We start from the raw sequence: 13248 nt of genomic DNA on the forward strand, positions 1-13248 counted from the left end.
TCATGGTCAAGTGAGATTTATCCAAGGAACGCAAGGATTCTTCAATATACACAAATCAATCAATGTGATACACCATATTAACAAACTGAAGGATAAAAACCATATGATAATCTCAACAGATGCAGAGAAAGTGTTCGACAAAATTCAACACCCATTTATGATAAAACTCTCCAGAAAGCAGTCATAGAGGGAACTTACCTCAACATAATAAAGGGCACGAGCTTCCCTGGTGGTGCAGTGGTTGAGGGTCCGCCTGCCGATGCAGGGGACATGGGTTCGTGCCCCGGTCCAGGGGTATCCCACATGCCGCGGAGCGGCTGGGCCCGTGAGCCATGGCCGCTGAGCCTGCGCGTCTGGGGCCTGTGCTCCGCAGTGGGAGGGGCCACAACAGTGACAGGCCCACGTACTGCAAAAAAAAAAAAAAAAAAAAAAACATAATAAAGGCCATATATGGCAAACCCACAGCAAACATTATTATTCAGAAATCACATTTAAAATGAGTTGTTAAATCTAAGAGTTTTATTCTGCAATATCTCCATCTCCTTAAAATTTCATTCTGTAAAATATATAATTTAAAAACAACTTTACTGAATAAGATGAAGAAAAGAATTTAGCTTCTGAAGGCACATTTCTGAAATCAAGTCCTGGTTTTTCCAATTACTAACTCTCTACTTTTTATCCTTGGACAAATACTTCACCTTTTAAGCTCAAATTCAAGAAATTGTGGGGATTAAATGAAAGGCTCTGAGAAGCAAAGCCTAGCTCACAGTAGGTGCTTAATAAATTGAATTACTTGCATTAAAGGAACTTAAGACTCCATGAAAAAATGTGCTTTACATAAAAGTCCTTTAGCTAAGAACAATCTTGTGTATTGAATACTGTTCATTATTATCAAGCACAAAGTCTTAACTTAAAAGAAAACTGAATGTATCCAATTCAGACACTACTTCTCATTTATGGTCTTAAAGAACTATGTATGAGCTTACGAAAACTCTTTTGTAACTGAAGTATAGTTGATTTACATATTGGTTTCACGCATGCAACATAGTGATTCAGTATTTTTACAGATTATACTCTATTAAAAGTTATTACAAGTTATCACAATGGCTATAATTCCCTGTGCTATACAGTATATCTTTTTTGCTTATCTATTTTGTACATAGTAATTTTTATCTCTTAATCCCATACACCTAATATGCCCCTCCCTTCTTCTCTCCCCCCACTGGTATCCACTAGTTTGTTCTCTATATCTGTGAGTCTGTTTCTATTTTACTATATTTATGAAAACTTATTATCACTATTCTTTTGTATTTAGGCATTCTATATTATATTATCCATCCAATATGTAGTAAAGAAAAAATGCAAGGTAGTTAAAACCTTACCGTGAAATATTTTTTAAAAGTTTTACCATTCTTCATTATATTTTTAGAAAAAGAATATCCATTTTAATTATTTTGCTATTCATTTGTAATATTGGTTTTATTCCTGGTCATTTCCAAGAAGTAAAGGAAGCTGGACATGGACTCCTTGAGACCTGGTTATAGTGCTGGCACTAGCTACCACACAGAAGTTTCTTGAGTCTCCTTTGTCCCTTTTAACATTTCTGAAATTGGGGTCCACTGCTAACAGATGTGTGCAACTAACGTAAAATTAGCTCCTCGCATTCCCAGTCTTCTGAAGAGCTGATAGCAAGTAGTTGGTGAGTATTACAATGGATGTATGAGAGGTACTGTTACAGACTGGTAAATCAGAAGTAAATTAGTTATCCACTGAACAATTTTTGTGTTTGCTTCCTTATCTAAAAAAATGGAGATAAAAAAAATCTTGCCCTTTCTACCCAACAGATGGATTTCAAAGCAAACAACACATTTCAAAAGTACTCTATACTTACAAGAGGTACTTCTTTATTGAAATCATTGTATGCTATGCTCTCCAACAGCAACACCAAAGGTGCCCCAACTGCACAATTGCCTGAGCGCTTGCCTTTCAGAGAGCAACATAGGAGCAGTTGCCATTGGTGGTTTTCCCCTTTTTTATCACGCCTGACATTTCTGAGTGCGACTGCTTGCCCAGGAGTTGCCCATGGCACAGAACAAGGCAGGATTAGACTTCATTGAGTTGTAGAAAACAGATGCCCAAACAAATACAACAACAACAAAACAAAGTGATAGCTTGTAATGACAAAACAGGAGTTTTGAGATGGGGGTAAAATGTTTTCTTATGTTCTAGTGCAGTGGGATAAAATACATGTCCTATATTCAAGATTTAAATAGAACATTCACTGTTATAAAATAAGCATATTTCCTGATTTTTTTCTTTACTTTGACTGGAAGAGATTAATGACTCAGCTGTCAGTACAGCTTATGATTTTGAAGTTGAAATGAGGCTAAAATCTGTGCTTAGTATTCTTAAAATGCTTTCCCCATAAAGCTACAGCTATGAGAGACACTGTCATGGATTCTCCCACATATTCCTTGATATTTTTGGTTCACCACTGGCAAATCGTGAACCAGCAAGGAACTTGGGATTTATTTTTCGTTGCTACCAACCAATATCAAATGCTTTAATTAAATATGTAAATGAACTAGATTCATAATTAAGAATGCCTACTTTGGGAAAAAAAGAGCCTATGTTTCTGTAGTTTTCAGTATGTCAAGGAATAGAAGTATCGTTCAGTCACCTTATACTAAACTTTTTAAAACCAACACATTTTAACAATGATTAGATTAACGCAGTGTGTTGCAGCCACAATAAACTACCAAGCAAGGACTATGATAACAGACAACCCAACAGAATAAATACGTGCTTCACAGTTTCATGTTGTGAAAGCTTCTATTTTGATTTGGCCAACACACAAGATTTACAGTGAGAGTAAAAAAAGTCACAAAGTGGATCAAAAGACACAGTGGGCAGTTGGTAAGAGACATACACACGCTTAAAGATAATAAAAATTAATGTGAGTCTCAGGCTGACATCTAGATTTCATGCAAAAGGAGGAAATATGTTTTATAATATAGATTTAGTGCCAGAAGGCTGGGCTGAGCATTGCTTTGGGAACAGAAGTAGGAGAAGAGGAACTCCAATCAGAGTAGCCACTTTGGGGGACAAAAGGGAGAGCAGAAATGACTAATAAACTTTGTTCTGGCTGTCTGGCAGGGCAAAGAGTTCATTGGTACCTTTTATATATACAATTCCATTATGGTGAAATGTGGCTTCAAAGAAAGTAAAAAAAATTATCAAGATACAAATCTATCCAGAAATTTTGCAAAGGAAAACATTGTCCCTTACTAGTTCTTAAATCACTTGATTTTTTTTTTCCTCACTTGGGTATACATCTGCAAATCTCCATCTTATCTCTTCTCAATTTAGACTCTGAATACCATTTTTTGTTTTGTGTATAATCTGACAAAATAAGTTGCCATAAGATAATCTGAATAGGTAATAATAATGTTTCACTTATATCCCTGATATAAAGTTATTTTTCTTCAACTGTTTTGATAGATATTTCTATCTATATCTATAAAAATACCTCGGAATTGATTCTTATGTTATTTCTTCTTGTTACATATTTCTCCTCTCCTTAGGCATTTCGTTGGAGATTGACTAATTACAATTTCTGTGGACCATAAATCTTCCAGATAATGTCTTCAAGATTGGGAAGACTTGCTGAGTAATAACAAAGAGATCTGATTTTAAGTGCATCTTGCATAAGATGCTACGTCTTTGGTTCTTCTTCCTCTCTCCATCTTCTGAAGAAAGCACCATCGAAAAGCACTTAAGCTTTCCAGGGCTTTGTTCACATTTACTTAACCTATGGTAAAAGAAGGCATATTTAATGCTTCTTACAAAGTCCCACCTCCCACTCCAGGTTTTTGTACTAAACACTGATGTTTCTATCAGTGCTGTTTGTGGAACCTCTAAGCACACTGTTTACTGACCGTACCTAAGGGAAAAATGTTTGATGTTTTTCTGTGAATAAAACAAGAGAAGGAAGAAGATGTAAGAATACAACAAGCAATTCTATGCTTGAGAGGAAAAAACATAGAATTAGGACAATATATGGGGGACCAAGAAGTTCTGCAAAAAAAGAGGGAAAATTCACTAGCTGGTGAGCTCTCCAAAGTCAGGAACAATGTCTTATTCCTCCAGCATATTGCCTTGAAAGAAATTTTGGAATGAATAAAATGAATTCAACATGAAAAAATTCAGTAAGAAAAAGAGGGAAGATTTTGATGCTCTTAACTAAATTTGGGATCCTTCCGTGTGTACACAGGTGATCTAAATAACATGGAACTTGTAGAACTTGTTTGCAGCCAGTCTGCCTCATATCTTTAAAAACAGACAGCTTCATGAAGTAATTGTAGAAAAGATTTCTTACCTCTGCCCATCAACATAGTTCTTACACCAATACCAGAAATTCTGCTTTATTTTCTGGCTTACGACTTTGATTCTTGTTGAAAAACTAAAATTATTTCCCTCCCTCTCTCTCCCCATCCTACACATGTGTAGGAAGAGAAGTAGTATTTGAATACAGTGACGTAAACAACAGAAATACTTTCTTAAATCAGATTTTCAAAGAGTAATAAAGTATACAATAATTCATCTCCTGGAACAGCCAAATGCACATTTTTCTCACTCATATCAGGATAAGCCCCATTGCTAATTTTCTTACAACCAGTTCATTCATCTTATCAGGATGTACATCAACATTTGCTGTTTCCTACTTAATTACCTTCCCCTTTAGAATATGAGCTCTTGAGCATGGATTGTCAAGCTGGCACACTGAGCCACAGAGTAGCTGCTCAATAAAATGGTTGAATGAATGAATGACTTCAGATGCCTTTGACTCTAGATATTGTATTCTAATGCTAGCAAATTATGAAATCATTCAGTACTGCAAGTTATAAGCTAGTGTTTATGAACACTAATTCGTTCACTTCATGAGACTGAACTTTCATATTATAAAGGTCAAGTTGGATTGCCATTATACTGATATGATATTACTCCTTTTGGATGGAAGAAGGAGCTTTATCAGAGACTTTCTTGGATCAATACATGACACTGTTATGTTTAGAATCCATGTTTTGAATTTAATTATAAAATGATATTTAAAAATATTGTGACTGGAAAGTAATGTCCATATAATTTTCCTGCCCCCTTTATAATATTTTATTATCTGTACATATAAAATCCTTCACAAGATACTTACTTACAGATACTTAGCAACCCCAATTTCTGTTTATTACTCTGCACAGTCTGATTTCAGCCAGTTTTCTTTTCTCTCTGCTCCTAAGACCTACCAATCCTTACAAAGTTGCAAAATGGTCCACATTTCCATGTATGGTTTACTCTGTTTGGAGTAGCTTCTTTCATCCTCACTTGGGTAACTCCCACTCAAAAATCACATCCTCTGTGATGCCTCTGTGAACTTCTTTGGGTAAAGGCAATTGTTCAATCTCTAGTTTACCCCTCCCATTGGTGAGTGCTTGCCTGGGTGCCTTGGGGCATAGTGACACATCTGTGCAATACTCCAGGCTTCCCACATCACTCGTGATGATGCCGAAGAGTGTGCCCCAGGATCACAACTCCTAGCTCTGATGGGTCCCACAGACCACAGATCTCTCTGTCTTCAGACATATTGGTGTGGTTGACTTCTGCTTCTCATTCACGTTTCTGCTCAAGTGTCATCTCAAAAAGAGGACTTTCCTGACAACACAATTAATTTTGTCCCCCATGCTTTTCATCCCAAACATTCCCCAGTCCTTCCCTATCCCCTTGCACTTTTATTTCTTTTGTATCATCTCATTCCTTTTTTTTTTTTCCTTAGTAGGGAGAAGGTAATATTAAATACAGAAAAGGAATACATTTCTAGAAGTAGAATTCATAGATCAAAGAGTATACTATTAAGACCTTTGATACATTTTGCCAAGTTCCCATCCAGAGATACTTTATTGTTATTGCAATCATTATGTAGCATGTATAATTTTAATATGGATATATAATTACACCATTTATTATAACTATCACTTGTGTTCTTACAATATACCAATCACTGTGCTATAATACATTAAGTGTATCTTAATATGTATTAAGTCTATTTGCACTCCCGCTAGCAGTATAAAAGAGTGCTAATTTTAATACAGTCTTATCAATACTTTAAAAAAATTTTTGATCATTAGAATTTTATTTCCTAGATTTGAATTTCTTTAATGGTAAATATGATAGAACTTGTCACATTTTACTGGTCATTTGTATTGCTTTTTTTGGTAAACTCAGTGTATTAGTTTACTAGGGCTGACATAGCAAAATACTACAAACTGGGTGGTTTAAACAACAGAAATTTATTGTCTCACACTTCTGGAGACTAAAAGTCCAAGATCAATGTGTCAGCACGGTCATACTCCCATTAAAAATGCTAAGGAAGGATTGATTTCAATGCTCTCCCCTAGCTTCTGGTAGTTCTTTGTTCTGTGGCAGCATGGCTCCAATCTGCACGTGGTGTTCATTTTGTGTCTTCACTTTGTCTTCCCTCTGTACATGGGTCTCTGTGTCCAAATGTTCCCTTTTAATAAGGACACTAGCTATATTGGATTGGAGCCAACCCTAACGATTTTATCTTAACTTGATCATCTGCAAAGGCTCTATTTTCAAATAAGGTCACATTCTGAGGTACTGGGCATAAGGACTTCAACACAAGAATTTTGGGGGAAAACAATTCAACCCATAACATTCAGTTCATGATCTTCACTAATTTTTCTTTTGGTATTCTCATATATTTTCATATGTATTAACAAAAGTAGAACTATAAGCCTGGACCACATGTCTGGCAAATCTACTTCCAATTAGTGCTTATCTTTCAGTTTTGTTTATGCACTACTGACATAATGAAATTTCATATTTATATATGGAAAACTGATTACTTTTTAGTAATCATCTTTAGATGCACCTTTGCTATGGTAAAGGACCTATAGTTAGATTACTTAAAATTTCAACTTTTCATCTAATTATTTAGTACAAGCAATACATGTTAGCCCTCCAGAATTACACTTTTGCAAATTATTCTTCACTCTGCCAGAAGAATTTATCTAACATATGCTTCTGATTGTTATCCCATTACTTAAAATCCTTGAATGTTTTCTTATTTCCTATACTGTAAAAAAAATTATTTGCGGAGTTTGATTTCTAGCTTCTTCAAGATCTGGACCCAGATCATTTTCCCGACCATAACTTCCACCCACGCAAATACACACCTGCACCACTCTCTCATCAGACTACCTGAAGTCTGAAAATGCACCATGTCCTCTCAGACAAACACAGTCCCTAACTACACACACATACACGTATCAGAACTAAATCCAGGAATCACATAATTTAGAATGACTTTTATCTCTGAATTCCAAGTATTATTTACAATATCTACTCTACCAAAAAAGAAAAAAAAAAACACAGTGAGAATGAAGTAATTATTTGCAATTAAAAATTATTTCTAACATAAAGAAGTGATAATTCTGAGAAGAGTTACAAAATTTGGGGGATGGGGTGCAGAAGCAGCTGAGTAGGTGGTGCAAAACTGATGAGACAATAAAATCTAAGGCCCAAAAAACAAATCTGGGAGAAACACGTCCCTAGCCATTCTCTAAAGGCAGCCTAGCAATTCTGAACATGAAAAAGATAATTCCTCAGATAATTTTTAAACTTTTCATTTTGAAGTAATTTTAGATTTGCACAAGAGTTAAAAGACAGTACAGACGGTTGCTTGGTACCCTTCATCCAGGTTTCCCTGATGAAAACATCTTATAACCATGGCATATTTATCAAAACTAAGAAACTAACATTGATACAAAAATACTAACTAAACTATACACTTTGTTTTCTGCTTATGTTACCTTCCTGTTCCAGAATCCAATCCAGGATATCATACTATATTTAGTCTTCACGTCACCACAGTCTCCTTCACTTTGTGACAGTTTCTCAGTCATTCTTTATTTTCATGATCTTGACACTTTTGAAGAATACTTATCAGGTTATCAGGTATTTTTAGACTATCCCTCATGTGTATTTGTCTGATGTTTTTCATGGTTTGATTGAGAGTATAGATTTGGGGGAATAATACAGCAGAGGTGACGTGCTCTTCTCACTGAACCATATCGGGGGTACATGATATGGAAATCATTCATTACTGATGATTTAACCTTGGTCACTTGGTGATGCTGGTGTCAGCCAGGTTTGTTCCCTGCAAACTTACTATTTTTCCCTTTCTTTATTTGTTAGAAGTGAGTAACTAAGTTTAGCCCACACTCAAAAGAAGGGGAATTAAGCCCTGCTTCCTGGAAGGAGGAGTATCAAAGGATTTGTGGACATATGTTCAAACAACCACAGCAATTATTTTGCGGGAGGTACTTTGTGGATATTTAAATACTCAGTCTACTTTTTATCCTCTAATTTTAGCATTCATCTGTGATTTTCTGTTTCTCTCATTTCTTTTACATATATTAGTTTGAATTCTTCTGAAAAGAATATTTATCCCGCCTCTCCCATTTATTTATTCTATCTTTCACTTATATCGGTTTGGGCTTGTAGATATATATGTTTTACTTGGATTACAATTCGTTACAATTATTATTTATCTTCTTGTTCAAATTGTTCCAGATTTAGTTATTGGAAGCTCTTTCAGATTGACTTCTGTGTTGTTTTGATATGGCTCATCTTTAAAAAAATTTTTCTAACTTTCTCACATACTGGCCCTGCAAGATGCTTTCGGCTCATATTGTACATTCCCTGCCTAAATTTAGGTTCGTAGGATGAGCCATTTCTCCAGTGACCCCTGTTTTCTTTTATTAGAGACTGATAGTCAGAAATTAAGATCAGAGTCCTAGTCAATAGCTCTTTGCTACTGAGGTTTCACTGATGCTAGACCCTTTCAATAGAGAGTAATGTATGTATAGTTTCCAAGGATACATCCATATCTATATTTATTTAGGTATTTTATCTGTCAGCATTTATATTAAAATAAGCATGTATTCACACTTAAACCTCCAACTCTAATTCAGCATCACAGTTTATCCTAGTTTCCCCCTTTTTTTCTCTGTAACTCTACCTCTAACAGTGAAAAACCTGGACCCCATTACTTACAATTTGTGTCAAACCTAGTGAACATGTAAAATTGTTTCAGAATTGCTAACTCATGAATCTGTGAGAATATTTTATCAACTAGAGTATAGTGTTTAATACATACAATTTTTTTTTCCTGTGGCCTTACAGTATCCAGTCAAAACACTGTTTTCCAAAGTTATTTATTTTAGTTCCTTTTCCCCATTTTTTTCAATCATTAACTAGTACAGACTTTATCTGGAATTAACATTGACTTTGTTGTACAGCAGAAACTAACACAACACTGTAAAGCAATTATACTCCAATAAAGATGTGAAAAAAAATAAAATAAAAGAGAGAGAACTAAATCCAAGTGGTACTCTGAATTGGATCCCCATCTTTTGCAGTGAGATTATGTCACACATTTGCAGTTAGATTTACTCTCAGAGACTGCATTACATCCTGGGATCTCGCAATATCCTCATTTAGTTTCTTAAAATTTTACTACATTAAAGTTCTCATTTTGTGATATACCCATGTACTGGTTTTGAGAAATGCATTTAATTCTGTGTCCTCCACCAAAGTTTCTTATAGCACAGTTCCATCACCCTAAAAATTCACTTGTGTTGACCATATGTAGCCAGCCCTTGATAACTAATGAACTATTTTCCATCTCTATGGTTTTATCTTTTCAGAGGATGAAATAAATGGAACTACATACAATATGTAGTCTTTGGAATCTGCTATCATTCATTTAGCTATACCTCCCTGTTATGTCAATCACTTCTTTACTCCTTTTATTACTAAGTAGTATTCCATTGTACGGATGTACAATTTGTTTATCCATCCATAGGTTGCAAACCCCTCAGTTGCTTCCAGATTTTGCCAATTATGAACAAAGATGCTATAAACATTCCCATACAGATTTTGGTATGAACACGTTTTTAAGTTACTGAGTAAATAGGAACAGGACTGGACTTCCCTGGTGGTGCAGTGGTTAGGAACCTGCCTGCCAATGGGTTCGAGCCCTCGTCCAGGAAGCTCCTACATGCCATGGAGCAACTAAGCCCGTGTGCCACAACTACTGAGCCTGTGCTCTAGAGCCTGTGAGCCACAGCTACTGAGCCTGTGCGCCACAACTACTGAAGCCTGTGTGCCTAGAGCCCATGCTCTGCAACAAGAGAAGCTACCGCAATGAAAAGCCCGCACACTGCAACAAAGAGTAGCCCCCGCTCGCCACAACTAGAGAAAGCCCACGCTAAACAACAAAGACCCAACGCACACATAATTAATTAATTAAGTGATTTTTTTAAAAAAAGAAACATTAAAAAATTGGAACAGGATTGCTGGTATGTATGGTAAATGTATGTTTAACTTTATAAGTAACTGCCAAACTCTTTTCCAAAGTTCTGTACCATTTTTAATTTGCATTAGCAATGAACAAAACACATGTAGCATATGTAGGTTGAAAAGTATAAAACACTGACAAGAAATCAAGAAAGACCTAAATAATGGAGAGATACAATATTCATGGATTGGAAGACTTAATATTGTTAAGATGACAATTTTCTCCTGATTTGATGTAAAACTTCAACGCAATCTCATTCAAAATCCAAGCAAGCATTTTGTAGACATAGACATTCATAATCTAAAACTTATATGGGACATCAAAGTTACTACAAGGGCCAAATTAATTCTAAAAAAGAAAAACAAAGTTTAAAAATTCTCATTCCATGACTTCAAGACTTATTATAGGATTAGACATTTCAATGGACCATAATAGAGTCCAGAAATTGACCCATGCAACTATAATCAACTGACTTTTGTCAAAGTTTCAGAATTTTCTTCATTGAAGAAAAGATAGCCTTTTAACCAAATGGTGCTGGGGCATTTGGACATCCATAACAAAAAATCAAAAAAATAAGCTGACTCATATACCTCACATCTTATACAAAATTCACTCAAAATGGATCATAGACATAACGGTAAAACATGAAACCGTAAAACATCTAAAAGAAAATACTGGAAAAAACCTACGTGACTTTAGATTAGATGATGAATTTTTACATACAAAACCAAAAGTATGAGCCAAAAAATGAAAATTATAATATATTGAACTTTATCAAATTTAAATATTTTGCTACAGAAATGAAACTCTTGAGGCTTCCGGGAAGATGCCGGAAGAGTAAGACGCAGAGATCACCTTCCTCCCCACAGACACACCAGAAATACATCTACACGTGGAACAACTCCTACAGAACACCTACTGAACGCTGGCAGAAGACCTCAGACCTCCCAAAAGGCAAGAAACCCCCCACGTACCTGGATAGAGCAAAAGAAAAAAGAATAAACAGAGACAAAAGAATAGGGACGGGATCTGCACCAGTGGGAGGGAGCTGTGAAGGAGGAAAGGTTTCCAAACACTAGGAAGCCCCTTCGCGGGCGGAGACTGCGGGTGGCGAAGGGGGAAAGCTTCGGAGCTGCGGAGGAGAGCACAGCAACAGGGGTGCGGAGGGCAAAGCAGAGAGATTCCCGCACAGAGGGTCAGGGCCGACCGGCACTCACCAGCCCGAGAGGCTTTTCTGCTCACCCGCCGGGGCGGGCGGGGCTGGGAGCTGAGGCTCGGGCTTCGGTTGGAGCGCAGGGAGAAGACTGGGGCTGGCGGTGTGAACACAGCCTGCAGGGGGTTAGTGCGCCACGGCTAGCCGGGAGGGAGTCCGGGGAAAAGTCTGGAGATTCCAAAGAGGCAACAGACTTTTTCTTACCTCTTTGTTTCCTGGTGCGCGAGGAGAGGGGATTAAGAACGCTGCTTAAAGGAGCTCCAGAGACGGGCGCGAGCCACGGCTAAAAGCGCGGACCCCAGAGACGGGCCTGAGACGCCAAGGCTGCTGCTGCCGCCACCAAGAAGCCTGTGTGCGAGGACAGGTCACTCTCCACACCACCCTTCCGGGGAGCCTGTGCAGCCCGCCACTGCCGGGGTCCCGTGATCCAGAGGCAACTTCCCCGGGAGAACACACGGCGCGCCTCACGCTGGTGCAACGTCACGCCGGCCTCTGACGCCGCAGGCCCGCCCCGCACTCCGTGCCCCTCCCTCCCCCCCGGCCTGAGTGAGCCAGAGCTCTCGAATCAGCGGCTCCTTTAACCCCGTCCTGTCTGAGCGAAGAACAGACGCCTTCGGCGACCTACACGCAGAGGCGGGGCCGAATCCAATGCTGAGCACCTGGGAGCTGTGAGAACAAAGAACAGAAAGGGAACTCTCTCCCATCAGCCTCAGGCGCAGCGGATTAAAGCTCCACAATCAACTTGATGTACCTGCAGCTGTGGAATACAAGAATAGACAGCCAATCATCCCAAATTAAGGAGGTGGGCTTTGAGAGCAAGATTTATTATTTTTTCCCTTTTCCTCTTTTTGTGAGTGTGTACGTGTATGCTTCTGTGTGAGATTTTGTCTGTATAGCTTTGCTTCCACCATTTGTCCTAGGGTTCTATCTGCCCGTTTTTTTTTTTTAATTTTTTTCTTTTAATTATTTTTTTATATTTTAATAACTTTATTATATTTTATCTTACTTTATTTTACTTTATCTCCTTTCTTTTTTTCCTTCCTTCCCTCCTTACTTCCTTCCTACCTCCCTCCCTCCCTCCTTTCTTTCTTTCCTTCTCTCTTTCTACTTCTACTAAATCTTTCTTTCTACTTTTCCTCCCTTTATTCTGAGCCGTGTGGATGAAAGGCTCTTGGTGCAGCAGCCAGGAGTCAGTGCTGTCCCTCTGAGGTGGGAGAGCCAACTTCAGGACACTGGTCCACAAGAGACCTCCCAGCTCCACATAATATCAAACAGCGAAAATCTCCCAGAGATCTCCATCTCAACACCAGCACCCAGCTTCACTCAACGACCAGAAAGCTACAGTGCTGGACATCCTATGCCAAACAACTAGCAAGACAGGAACACAACCCCACCCATTAGCAGACAGGCTGCCTAAAATAACAAGTCCACAGACACCCCAAAACACACCACCAGACGTGGACCTGCCCACCAGAAAGACCAGATGCAGCCTCATCCACCAGAACACAGGCACTAGTCCCCTCCACCAGGAAGCCTGCACAACCCACTGAACCAACCTTAGCCACTGGGGACAGACACCAAAAACAACAGGAACTAC

General features: G+C 38.0%; 1 long non-coding RNA gene across 1 annotated transcript in view; it reads right to left on the reverse strand.

Moving 5' to 3' along the window:
- Nucleotides 1-202: 202 nt before the first annotated feature.
- Nucleotides 203-13248, reverse strand: part of LOC307185976 — a 48394-nt gene continuing 35348 nt past the window's right edge. Inside the window, exon 3 of the long non-coding RNA XR_013828222.1 lies at nt 203-406. This is a non-coding gene — a long non-coding RNA (uncharacterized lncRNA). The remainder of the gene's footprint in view (nt 407-13248) is intronic.

Source organism: Stenella coeruleoalba, assembly GCF_951394435.1.
Source record: "Stenella coeruleoalba genome assembly, chromosome: 4".
NCBI classification, from domain to species: Eukaryota; Metazoa; Chordata; class Mammalia; order Artiodactyla; family Delphinidae; genus Stenella; species Stenella coeruleoalba.